The sequence below is a fragment of the Lynx rufus genome, unplaced genomic scaffold (assembly GCF_022079265.1).
Source record: "Lynx rufus isolate CCGP_SWC_20201006 ecotype Redwood Valley unplaced genomic scaffold, mLynRuf1.p SCAF_9, whole genome shotgun sequence".
Lineage (NCBI taxonomy): Eukaryota > Metazoa > Chordata > Mammalia > Carnivora > Felidae > Lynx > Lynx rufus.
Genome location: NW_025814897.1, coordinates 68,683,709 through 68,697,397, shown reverse-complemented (window position 1 = coordinate 68,697,397; position 13,689 = coordinate 68,683,709). Strand labels below are relative to the sequence as shown.

Below are 13,689 nucleotides of genomic sequence, written 5' to 3'. Positions count from 1 at the left end.
ACGGCTGTATTATGAGATGACACTCCTGTCCCTCAAAGTCAGGGCTGGGCATATTTTTCATTGGCTAACATCAACTTCAAGGACACTGGGTAAGAAGCCTTTTGAAGAATCCTGTTGTAAGACAAAAAAGCTTCCCCATTTCAAAAAACATTAGGTCCAATATATCATATAGCATCCTTGGTGTTCTTAAGCATGTGGACGTAAGCAAATCCTCGCCCTACCAACTCCTACTCTTCAAGGCCCCTTCCCTCCAGACATTTTAGCTCCCTAGCCCCAAATGGGTTGGCTCCCTCCCACTGCATCCTTACTTGCCTCAATTACAGCAAGTTCTGTGAATTTTTTACTTCTCTATGCCCAGTTCCTAGCACAAGACCCTCTGTACATAGTATGTGCTAAATGAATGAATGAATATACAATCCTTGGGACCGTAAGAACTGTTGACATTAAATGAGCATCTATGAAGTCTTGGGCAAGGTGTTAAAAGCTTCCTATGTATTAAAGTTAATCACTGTAACAAACCCAGGCATTGTTAGACTCTCCATTATCTCCATTTTGTAAAGAATTAGGAAAGTTAGCAAGTTGCCCGAGGTAAATGGCCACAAGTCATGAACGTGTAACATGAAGCCGCATAGTCAGAGCTCAGAGCCCATATCCTTAACCACTATACCCATACTGCTCCCACACAAAGTGAACGCAGCCAAAGGTATACAAGTGCTGCCCTGCACACCACAGCAGACAGGGTCTCTGGTCTAGGCCGGGGACTCCTTTTCTTCCATCAAACTCCAAAGTGCTAAGATCTGGGTAATGAGATCTTGGTGCACTGTCAGATGAGGACAGAGGCTAATCTGCCAATAAAAACTCAGCTGGGAGGTAATTTTCAGGCTTTGGTGGGTATGGCCGAGACAGGCTAGCTGATTGCCACACGCATTGCTCCTTCCTCCTGAGCCCTTCCTTGTAGCTGTGAACCCACGCAACCAGCTCTAGGTAATCGGACTATGAGCAGAAGTGATAGATACAACTTCCGGGCATGCGCCATAAGAACCTCCCATGGTGACCGTCCATGTTCTTTTCACTTCTGCCAGAGCACAGCAGCTTTGGAAACCACAGGTGGGAGATGGCAAAGCCAGGAGAAGGAAAGAGCCAGATTCCCTGGGTGCCCTGGGAGGAAAGCCCTCTGTGACGAGGAACATTTGGCCTTCACATACATGAGAAATAAACTGCAAGTATATGAAGTCACTGAGAACTGAGGGTTTATGTTAGGTGGGAAACGTCCCCTTAAGTAATATAGGAGGTAAACCAGAGTGTGGTATGTACATCAGGTTTGGCCTGTGTCAGAAAGCTTTCTCTCCCAGTAAGAATGCTGGTCACGTGGGGCGCCTGGGTGGCTCGGTCAGCTAAGCATCTGACTTTGGCTCAGGTCACGATCTCATGGTTCGTGGGTCCAAGCCCCGCGTCGGGCCCTGTGCTGACAGCTCAGAGCCTGGAGCCTGCTTCAGATTCTGTGTCCCTCTCTCTGTCCGCCCCACCCCTGCTAATGCTCTGTCTCTGTCTTTCAAAACTGAATAAACATTAAAAAAAAAAAAAAAAAGAATGTTGGTCACATGACTGAGCATCTCTCTCACTACCACCATCGTTGTGGTCAACTTCCAAAACAACCAGATCCGCCATTTTATATCTTACCTTCCACTAGGTCCTCAATATCCTAAAAAGGTTGCTTGACCCTCAGAATACGCCTGCCCACCTCTCTATTTAAGCACTTCCGTCCCATATATATATTCTGGGTTGAAAATCCACATCCTTTCTCTACGTGAGAATAATAGAGGAGAACAGGACAGATAAGCTAGTCATTTCCTTGGTTTCAGTGCCTGCCCCCGTGTCCCCGGCCCTGAGTCCCCAGAAGCGATGTGCTATGGTGAAAACCAAATGGACTCTAGCTCACTGAGCACTCCACCGAACAAGTCATAAACAGAGCGTCTCTGTTAAACGTAAACGAGGTGCCTCATAGTGAGCTCTCACGGATGTGCTAAGTGTCATTTCCAGCACCTGCAGGGGAACGACTCCCACCACCTCAAAGCTCAAGGCAGCCCAAGCCAAACTAAGGTAGAAATTGGTGCATTTTCACACAAATGGAAAGGGCAGCTCATTCCCGTTCATCTAACTTAGGCTGGGATGGGAGAGCTAAACGTGTATTTTCCACTGAGCTGGTTTCTAGCACGCCCTTAAGGTCACTCCCCGTGGTGAACCTTTGTATCTGGATCACATTACATCTCCTGACTTGCTGAAATTAGGTCTCAGGAACTTGGACTCCAGTAATTGGTCCGGAGGACAGAGGGGGATGCTGAGGAGGAGACGGAAGGCATAGCAAAGCAAACATGAAAAGGATTTCTCAACAATGCCTGTTCGCTCCACACACAGCTCCCCAGCCAGGAGCCTGGGACGACCACAGAGCAGTCCCCGCCCTGAGAAGCTCACAGCCCAGCAGTGTCTCACGGAGCCTGTCTTCCAAAGGCCCCAGATCTTAAAGAGTTGTGCCAAGTTAATGCATTTGTCAATGCACCCCCCCCCACCCAGCAAAAAATTTGTTCTTCATTGCCTGACAAAAGTTGTGGGTTTTTTTGTTCTTATGTGAATTTATCAACATGAAGTCAGTCTCAAAAATGTGCGCAAACTCCATCATAGTTAGGTCTATACTGCCTTTGCCTGAGAAAACAAAATGGCACTCTCCGTCCTTCCCACCCAGCCTGGCTTCCCCGGCCATGTTCACTCCCTCACCTCCACCTCCCCTTCCATCCACTGCAGTCTGCTTCCCACCCATGCACACAGTCCGGGCCTGGCCTCACACCCAAGGTTGCCACACCAACTCCACCATCCCATCTGGGACCCAACTTGTCCACTGCCTCTCCCATTTTCAGTCTTTGCAGGCTCCTCTCTCTCTCAATGCCCCTGAGATTTTGCTGTGTCCCAAGATTTTAATCTTCACTCTCCTCTCGCCCTCAAGGACCTTAGACACTCCTATAGTTCAACCAATATCTATGTCCTTACGACCCAACAAGCTATCCCTCCATGGGATCTCCAGGCCCGTAAGCCAACTGCCAAATACCCACTTCCTCAATGACTCCCATACAGAGACCTCACGTGTGGTCAGTTGACCTCTCCTGTCACTCCCCTGCACCCCCAACCTCAGTGAACAGCACCATCTGCATCCAGACCCCCGAGTCACATTGTCAGAGTCCCCTCCTTGCCCCAGTCCCTCACCTCCTGAGCGGCCCATCGCCCAGTCCTGCCTCAGCAGCCCCATCCACTACCACCCTCCTTCCTCTCTGCTCTCACCTGAGCCCTCAAAACCTCCTCAAGCTGTTCCTGCTTCCTGATCACCCCCCTCCAACCCATCGGCCTATTTCTCAAGCTGCCACCAAAGACACCTTTACATCAAAATGCACATTTGCTCAGGATCTGTTCCTCTTTCATCCTTCAGCAGCAGCCCCCCACCCCCCAACAATCTTCAGGGCCAAATCTGAACATCCTAGCAGAGCAAAACAGAAACCACCTTTGTGACTCACCTCTTGCCTGCCCTTGGCCGGCCCCCCAATGCTTCCCCTTCCCTGTACTCTTGGCTTACTGAGCCACCCGCAGTCCCTAGTAAGCCAGGCTCTTCCACAACTCCCTGCCTGTGCCTTAGCTTGTGCTGTGTCTCTAACATGCCCATGCACATTCTTTTTTATCTGGTGAAAACCTGGGGGGCTCTAGAGCTGAAACACCAAAGCTAGCACAGTACCAGGGGCCCCAGTTTGGACCCTGGAGTCAGGCAGACTTATTAGAAACACGACACACCATTTACTAGCTGTGTGTGCCTGGATGAGTTACCAAACCTCTTTGAACCTCAGTTTCCCCATCCATAAAATGGGGATAATAATAGTCTTGACCCCACTGGGCTACGTGAGGATGAAACACAATGATGCCTGGCTAGGCAGCGTTCTAGGCTGCACTGTTCTCCTTTGAAGTCTTGCTCGGGCCTCCACTCACCCCCTTCCCCACACCGTACCCTGTGGAGTTTCTGATGATCGTTTCACACATCCTATTGCCTGGATCCACTTACAGGTCTGCCTGCCTCATTGGACTGTGAGCTCTCGAGCCTGGGATTTGTGCCTCTAGCAATGGTAGGTGCCCAGTGACCACTGCTTGTGGGTAAAACCCAAGCAAGAGTGGCTACAAAACCCAGGCTATGTGGCGGCTCGAAGTGTGACTGCTCTATCTTACTGCCACCAGGATTACCGCAGGGGCCTCCCACCCAGTCTCTACTTCTCAGCCAGAACCGCCCCCACCCTGTTCCCAAAGCCCTCAGGGCTCCCTACACCCCTCTGTGTAAACCCCCTTGATGGGTTCACCAGGCCTCCGGTGCAGCCCCTATTTCCTTGTTAGGCTCGATTCCCAAAGGTATTAGCGCTCTGCTGTGGCTGCGTCAGACAGGTGGGCCCCTGAAGTGCTCCACATCCAGCCTCCGCCCTCCTCCTCCCAGCCCTGCTCCAATCTTACCCATCCTCTAGAGTGGGGGCATGCCCCACGATGCTAACTGAAGACTTACTGTGTCCTGTCTCCCACAGGAACTGCACAGTCCACTCAGGGGATCACATTTCAATAATAATTATGGGTAATGGCTGCCGTGATACCGAGCGGTGTGGACACACAGGATGGAGTGATGGGCGGCTTGAAGAAAAGCTCAGAGAAGTGGCACCAGAGGCACGGAAGCTTCCCGGCCCCTTACTGACCTTTCTTTCCTATGCATTCTTTTCCTCCTGGAGTCCACGCCAGAGGCCACCCAACCTGGCTCTACCATCGATTCACCAGGAAGGGTCTCAAAATACAGCTTCCTGGCCCCACTCCCAAACAGAATCTATGTAGCCTGATGGCCAAGGTGGGGGGAGGAGGGGAATGCTTTTGACTCCCCAGGGAGTTCTGTGGCCCAGCCAGGTCTGGGAATCACTACCCACATAGAGTTCTACTCGTTCCATTCACTGAGAACCTGCTTTAGCTGGGGCATCGCCAGGCGCTGTGAAGAGCAGGTGGGCAAGTTCTGCGCCCCCAGCTTCTGAGAAACTGCCATCCAGGCAGGGGTGGGGGCAGGGGGAGACAAGCAGTCATAACAGAGGGATCGTACACAGGGCAGAGACCAGACTATCTGGCACTTCATTTAGCCTTGAACCCCAACACATTTTTTGTGCATTAATCTTGTCTGGGTGACTCATGTATAAACTTCTTAAGGAAAAGGCCACCGTCCTTTGTCTGGTTCCCTGCATTTCCCAGAGTACCCAGCTCAGTTCTGGGTACACAACTGGCATTCAATCGGTGTCAAAGATTCAAACAATTCGACTTTTTATATTATGTCCCTATTTGACATATTCAGCCATTAACGAGGCGTCTACTCATTTTTACCTTTGTCATTTCGGTGCCGGTGAGGTGCCCACTCCTGGTAGGTAGGCACTACACATTTGTTGAATAAATGAACCTCTAGCAGTCAACGATCTGTTTCAGGAGGGACAGAACAGCTTGTGCTATAACACCTTTAGAGTTAGCTTTTGAAAGGCTCCCAAATTTTTTTCATTTGAATTATAGACCTTGAATTTCAGAATCAATTTCCTGATATGTAATTATACCGCTTTGTTGTTAATTCTGTCATGAATGTTATTAGCAATGTAAATAACACCTCCCTGGACCTTGGCAGTCGGCCAGCCTCCATGTGGCTATGCCCAGGGCAGGGGCACAGGACATGATTGCCCACTCCTCCCATTAAGCCTTCCACCCAGCTAGCAGACCAGCCGGCCACACCCCTGACCCCAGTCTCCACACAGGGGCCTGTAAACTGCATTCAGCCTTTATAAGCAGGTGTGTGCACCTGCAGGGCTGGGTAAGCCCTGCCTGAGTCAGAAAAGCCCAATGGGCTGTTCAAAGCCTACGGACATGTCAACGCACTTGAGAAGCCAGGATCTGTGATTTCAGTGTGAAATCCCCTGTGCTGTAGACAAGCCACACGACCAGACAGGGACACTCAGCAGGAGGTTCTTGGGAGGCCCCAGCACGGGACATTCCACCAAGCGGGAGTGGGCTGGGCAAGCTGGGGTGACCAGCAGAATGGACAGACTGTTTTCCTTGGGGCCAGCATTTCCAGTGGTAATGCTGTTGTCATTGCGGTTTGTTTGTTTATTTGTTCTACGCCCTAAAAACAAGACTTGGTCTTGAGTGGGGACACTTCTGGATGCGGCTTAAAGATCATCTGGCCCTCCCTCTAGGTTCAGTCTAGGGATGGAAGATCTGTGATGCCCTTTGCACCAAGGACCAAAGGGGTTTTCTCTGAAGGGCATGCTCCTTCATGGAAAGCACTCTGGCAGCCCAGTCTGAGAGCTGTTCCCTTCCTTTTCGCTTCTGCTGGAAAGCAGGAGGATTTATTTGCTGCCTACTTATTTATCCATACCTTCCCCACAGACACAGATGACCATGTGCCAGGAAAATGAACACAGCTGCAAAGTTCTCAGATGTGACCTCGGAGGAGTGAATGGGCCAGAGGCAGAGCAAGAAAGCTCTGAGAAAGTTTCTCTCTACTCCAGCAGGACCCACCCAAGGGGGTTCTCTGTCCAAGTCAAATACACTGTTATCAGAGAGAAGTTTAGATGTCTGAGAAGAAAAGAGAGAGAGAGAGAGAGAGTTTGGTCCATTTCCTCATTTGTGCAGAGGAACTGAGGCCTCCTGGGAACTATTTTCCCAAAAGTTCTATAAAGCCAATGAAGTTTCCAGATAGTAAATACAGAAAGGTCTCTCTGATAAGACAGGGCAGAACGAGTCCCTAAAAGACACTAAACTGCTGAACTGACCTCTGAGATTTTTTTTAATGTTTATTTATTTATTTTGAGAGAGAGGGAGGGAGGGAGGGAGGGAGGGAGGGAGGGAGAGAGAGAGAGAGAGAGAGAGAGAGAGAGAGAGAAAATGCACACATGCCAGCTGGGGAGGGGCAGAGAGAGAAGGAGACTGAGAATCCCAAGCAGGCTCCACACTGTCAGCACAGAGCGTGATGCAGGGTTTGAACTCCCCGACCATGAGATCATGACCTGAGCCAAAATCAAGAGTCAGATGCTTCAGTGACTGAGCCACTCAGGTGCACCTGAGATTATTGGCTTGACAGGTTATTCCACACCACTGGCACATGACCACGAGGCTGGCACAGAGAGCAATGTGGACCTGTGTGGAAGGGCACCATGGCTCTGAGGACACGGACGCCCAGCTCTCCCAGTGAACACACAAACGCCATGGTCTGTGAGCTCAGAGATGCTGGGATTAGCGCTCCAGGACCAGAGACTACCCTGACCCCTGTCCCTCACTGCCCCACAGCCCAACAGACATTGGTGCAGGGAGAACATCACGGGTGGGACCATGCTGCTGATTTTTCTGTGGAGGTTAGGGAGACAGTGTCCTACCATCCCAACAGAAGAAAGCTGGGTTGGCTCAACAAAGATATTGGACTCCTCTCTTGGTGTCTGGGCTCATGTTCTGACAAACACATTCGCTAAAATAAGCAGCAGCTGTCTCAGAAAGGAATTTCTCTTTCTTCACACAAAAAAAAACACAAAACCCAGGAGCTACAGAAGAGACATGCAGGCGTGAAGCCTTCGACTCCACATTGCTCTCCAGTTTTTCACATGAAGGACAAGTGAGGCTCAAAGCTCTGTTTCCAAAACGGATTTCCTGGGACAGACCTCCACAAGGATTCATCCATGAAGGGAGAGACCAGGGCTCCCGCAGGACTGACTGACTCTCTCTCTCTCTCTCTCTCTCTCTCCCCGTGACTCCTCCCACTCTAAAGAGCTGATATTTTTAAAGATTCTTGCTCTCTCTCATGGCAAATCATCTGCTTCCTGGATCCTTTTGCCTTGTAAATATCATCTTCAAAAACAGCGATATATTTTCATTGGTCTTTATTTTTAAGTAGCCTTCTCACCCCAGCCCCAGCTCCTGCAGAAAGATTGTGTGGCCCCGTCTGGAATGCAAAGCAGTCCCTGGAGAGACAGTCTGCGCATGAACTCACAAGGGTGTTTGTTATCAGCTTATTTGGCAAGAGGAATCTGAGACATTTTACACATGAACTGTCAGTGTGGCCGGTCCCACTCTGATGCCTTCGCCCTATCAATAAACACCTCCACTGGTGCGTGACACACAAGAGGTAAAAAATGGACACAGACAGTCTGAAAACAAGCCTCATGCACGTGTCTACAGGGAAAGGTACTTCAGGTGCCTGGAGAATTCATATCTGGAGAATCTTCGCTGGTCCCTACTGAGGTTTCTTTCAACGACTCTTACAGAGTTAGCAAGTGTTTCACAAAAGCCCTTAACCTTCTGGTGCCAACCACGCCCCCTCCTCCCCCAGCTTATCTCTCAGTTAAATGTCCCACCCCTTCCACCCTCAGCTAGAAGAAAACTCTTCCTTACTTGTGAGTCCTGCATCAAGCCCTTCCATACCACCACACCTTTTTCTTGGAAGCCTGCTTTCTTATCTACCTAGTAATCTCCCATTCATCCTTCAATTCCCAAGTCCCCCAGCTTGTGCTCAGTGCAGGTACTCTGTGTGAGGCTCTCTTCTCAGTGCTTCAAGAACACTTGATGTGTCTATGACAACAGTTAGAATGGCGACTGTAACTTCGTATGCACCTGTCCTGCTGTCAGGCCAAGGCACAAGCTCCTGGGAATAAAGGGACTAGGGCTTACTCACCCCTGCGTCCCCACAACCCAGCCCAGGACCTGGCATTCAGAAGCCACATAATAAATGTTGGTCGCCCCAATCAACGCCCAGCCCATTTAGCCCCAGCCCTCCCCTCTCGGTGCTAACAGAGAGGCCACTTGAGACGTGGAACGAGAACAGGTGGCGGGGTCAGCCTCTGAGCCCTGGCCCCTGTGAGTTCATTAGCCTGTGTCTGCCTCAGTTTCCTTCTCAGTACAACCAGTAAGTACGGCCACCTCTCAGAGGGCTGCCGAGGGGAACAGACAAGGTAACACACACAACGTTATGCCCACTCGTGTCGTGGAGCTCAGTAGGAAACGTGAAACCAAGTGGGGTCCTACTTTAAAAAAGTGAATGGTTGGGGGCGCCTGGGTGGCGCAGTCGGTTAAGCGTCCGACTTCAGCCAGGTCACGATCTCGCGGTCCGTGAGTTCGAGCCCCGTGTCGGGCTCTGGGCTGATGGCTCAGAGCCTGGAGCCTGTTTCCGATTCTGTGTCTCCCTCTCTCTCTGCCCCTCCCCCGTTCATGCTCTGTCTCTCTCTGTCCCAAAAATAAATAAAACGTTGAAAAAAAAAAAAAAGGAACCAAAAAAAAGTGAATGGCTTCCACGCCGGTTCATGGGCCATTAACACGGTGATAAGGTGGCCAGCCTGCCACCCAAAGTGGCCTCTCTCAGAGTAAGAGACAGGGCAGGCTGCACACTCAGTCCACACCCTTAGCTTCAGATTCTCAGGACGAGGCCTGCTTAGCAACAAAGGTGATTTGCGTCTGAGTGGCAAACCCACAAGAGGCCACTCCTGCCGAGACTGGCAGATTCGAGCCTTCGTTTCCGGTCTTAAATTAACCTTTCACCCCAAGAGACGCCATAAAACAGAATAATGCTGGCTCAACAGTGGTAAGTCACTAAGTATAAGCCAAACAGCCCGCACATGAGAAGGAGCCTCCACCTCCCCGCGCGGTTGCACCCAGGTTTTATTAGGCCCCCAATAAACAATGAGGTGGCAGCAGTGGGGCTCCGCTCACACCTTAGACAATCAAGCGCAGGGTCAAAGAGAGAAGTGGAAAGTGTGGTGGCTGGAACCATGTGAGGAGGCAGCAGGGCGCTGGGGGGAAAGCCACTTCATACGATGTTGTTTTTTTAAATGTTTATTTATTTTGGAGAGAGAGAAACAGGGAGCAAGCAGGGGAGAGGCAGAGAGGGAGACACAGAATCCAAAACAGGCTCCAGGCTCTCAGCTGTTAGCACAGAGCCTGACACGGGGCTCGAACCCACCAACCGTGAGATCGTGACCTGAGCCAGTCTGACGCTTAACCGACTGAGCCACCCAGGTGCCCCTCATATGATGTTTTTGATTCCCAAAGTTGGGAATCGGGAGACCTGGCCTTCATTTCCATTCTCCCACTAGCTTGCTTTCTGGGTCTTGGTAAGTTCTCTCTCTGGGCCTCAATTTCTTTACCCATACAACAGAAGAATTCGATTCCATGTTCTATAGGTTCTTCCCAGCTTTAACACACTAAGATCATAAATCTTAGAGGCAACCCCACCTTTCTCAGCCCTTCCCCTTTCTGTGCTAGTTATCCATCTGAGACATCTCTTAGCTCCCACTGAGCAGGCTTCTACCAACACTAGAACTTTACTGCTCCAGAGTTTCTGGTCAGTCCTGAGCACAGAGCCTGGCTGGCTGAGAAGAGGAGAGGCTTGAGGCCATATTCTTAAGGACTCATCTGCTCTCTCTGGTCAAACAACTCAACTCCAGGTAACTTGTGGCATTCAGAGCTTGGCTATCCCAACAACCCCTGGTCATCTGGGCTGGCTTCTTTCCACTCAAAGATTTTTCTCACTCCCTTCTAATACCACCTGCACCTCCTAGGTTCCCAACTCTCTATCAAAACATTAGACTTTCCCCAAGGTGCTTGGCAAGAGACTAGGGCAGCAATAGACTGTTCTTATCTGTACTCTGGTATGTCCCAGGGTGGGGTAGGGGAGAGGCTATGATGGCCAGGAGAAAAGTGTCTACAGAAGCAATCTCCAGCCACATTAGGAGGAGGTGACCTGGAGAAGGTGACAGAGCTAATCACAAGGACAGAGAGAGCACTGAAAAATCACAGAATTCCAGGAAGCTCCTTAAGATGCTACCCAACCCTCGATGCCTCCCTTATCTCCTTAATAAGTCTGGGGACAGGTGAAGTTCTGAGTGGCCCAACGCCATGCAGCTAAGCTGTGGACAATCAATACTAGAACGTGGGTCTTGGCCTCAGCCCACTCTTTTTTCCACTCTACTCCGTCGACCTCAAGACCTAGTTAGGGTACTCTAATGAGGCCAGTTGGATCCCCTACAGACTCTAAGAAACATGACCCAAGTGCCACTTAGGGGAAGAGCAGGCCCAGAAGATATTTTGATAACTGTCTCCCTGACCCCCCGTGCATTCCTTCCCAGGCTGACACGGTTTAATTGTTCTTTCTCCAGCCCTTGCCACAAAATCTTGAGGAGCTTAGAGGTCAGTGAGAAGGGAGGGGTGAGCCCTCCTGTCTTACAGAAACCTGAATATCTAAGATGATCACAAGGTTCCCTCTTCCTCGGTCTAAAGGAGGTCAGTGGGGAAAAGTGGCAGATGGAATTAACCCACTGGAAACCTGGCCTGATTAGGTCAAGAACAGTCATTGTGAGCAATTAGATGGATCATCTGAATGTTTATTACAACGCTAGGATCTGCCTCTGCCAAGGACCTTTCAAAGACCCATGTTGGACAGCTCACCTCAACGTCAGGAGGAGGAAGCTCAGAGTAAAAGATTCAAGGAATTAATTATTCAGCGTGCATGACCCAGTTCCTGGAGGTGAGGCTGAGTGAGAAGAGAACTCACCAGCTCCTTATCATGGCAAGAAATGCAAATACTTCACCGGGTAGTGTTCCCTTTGCTGCCCAAGAGGATCCGTTTATGGTGGAGAGTGCCTCCCGCCTGCCTCCCCAAAAGAGCCAAAGTTCATTCGTTCAACAAATAGTTACTGGGCTCCTCTGAAGTCCTATGCCCTCCAAGGATTTACATATGGCTGGAGCTTAGCAGCTTCGAAAGATCATGGAATTTATAAACAGGAGGCCCGGGCAGTGTCCCAGCTCAGACCTTAGGTGGCTATACTACCCTGGGCAGGGTAGAAATTTAAGTTAACTTTCTCATCTGCAAAATGGGAATGAATCCTTCTGCCTTATTATGAAGGTGAAATTGATCTTTTTAAAATGGAAAGTGCAAGTAAACCTGAGGTGTAAACAATAATGAGAGAAGCCGCATGCTTTTCCTGCCCTAGAGAAGCTTCTGACCTGGCCCTGTTTGGAAAATAACCCGAGGTACCTCTGTGGCAAACCTCACATTTCCTGTAATTTGGGAAAAGGTTATGTTTCAATCTGCCAAGCAGAGATGGAGCCTGTGGTCAGTCCCAGTCTCCGGTCGGTACGCCCCAGAAGGTGCAAGAAGGGGCAGAGTATAAACAGAGGACCCAGGACCTGCCTGGCCCTGTATCTGGCCTGGGTAAACGAAAGACCCAGGAAAGCCCTATGACTGAGAGCGGGGGAAAGGCCACCTGGAAGTGTGGTCAGTCAGAAACAAAACTTCATCTGGGCACAACAGGAATGAGTCGGCATACACATCCCTCCCCGTATACATTTCAGACAACGATGGAACTCACTGCCCATTGCCCGACCCTTCTCTGGGGACACACTCTATATTCTGTTTCTCTAGGAAAGAGGCAGAATTCTCAGGCCACAGCAGACAGTCTTTGCCAGGACACTAAGAATCAGAACTCCTGCAGTAGCTTTTCCCAGGTCCAGCCAACCCCTTCCTGGTCTGTTGTTCAGGATGTCACCTCCCATAGCTCCTCGGTGCCCCCCAGGCCAGCCTCTAAATGCCCAGACCTGGCTGCCTGCTGCCCCTCCCCCACCCTGCTCCAGCCTTGGGTTGGGCAATGATGCTCTCTGATCCCCTCCTCCCCCTCCCCTCCACCAGGACCCACCCCAGTCTCACACCTCCAGGGAAGCCCCTAGAGGCAGGGCCAGTTCTATTCTTCCCTATGTTCCCTCTAACTCAGGGCATTCTAGAAGTCCTTCACCATCCTGGAACTGCAGAATGATGGTCCCAAAATGTTCTCTGGTGTCTACGTAAGGAAGGGAGGCCGAGGAGGAAAGGGGAGGAGAGGAAAGATGCCAGACTGGAAGTCCAGGGCCCACGTTCCAATTCTCCATTTGGCACCAGTTAGGTAGGTAACTTTGAGAAAGTATCTTCAGGCCAGGCTTCAGTGTCCCTATCTGGTAATGAGGTGTTTGTGCTAAATAAGCTCTTGGGTTCTCTCTAATTATAAAATTCAGTATTACAGAAACCAGACTAGCCTGGCCATAGGAGACAAGCGTCCTGGTTCTTATGTGCTGCAGCCGGGGCGGGGGCAAGTTAGCTGACTGCCCACACCTCTGTCTCCAGGTCTATAAAATAAGTGAGGCTGATTGGACCACTCCTCCCAGGGAGTGAGGTTCCCACCAGACACTGCGGTAGAGCTTCATGAGCCACAAAGCCCTGAAGAAATCTTGGGGTTTGAATTCCTTGAGTCAACAAACAGCTGCCGACGCCCTGCCACGTGCCCAATACTGGGCCTCCAGGATGGCACTGCCTGGCTCGGACAGGAAGGTTGGAGGATGGGTCGTTGCTCTCAAGGCTCCCACAGCTAGGGAGTGAGACAAACAAGTGAGCAAACCTTAACTCGGGCGGTCATGCACCTGCAGTCTGAACAAAGCACTATGGGAGTGGAGAGGAGGAGGCGCCAACTTTGCCTGGAGAAGGGAGGGAAGCTTCTAGAAGGAATGGCATGTCCCAGATGTGGACGTCTATTCCAGGAGTTGTGGGACTGAAGCCAGGGCAAAGGAGAGAGGCAGAAAATGAGGCTGAGG

General features: G+C 50.6%; 1 protein-coding gene across 4 annotated transcripts in view; it reads right to left on the bottom strand.

The window, feature by feature from the left end:
* MICAL2 (microtubule associated monooxygenase, calponin and LIM domain containing 2) overlaps window positions 1-13,689 on the bottom strand; it is a 223,342-nt gene that overhangs the window by 183,273 nt on the left and 26,380 nt on the right. The gene's annotated exons all lie outside the window — the stretch shown is intronic.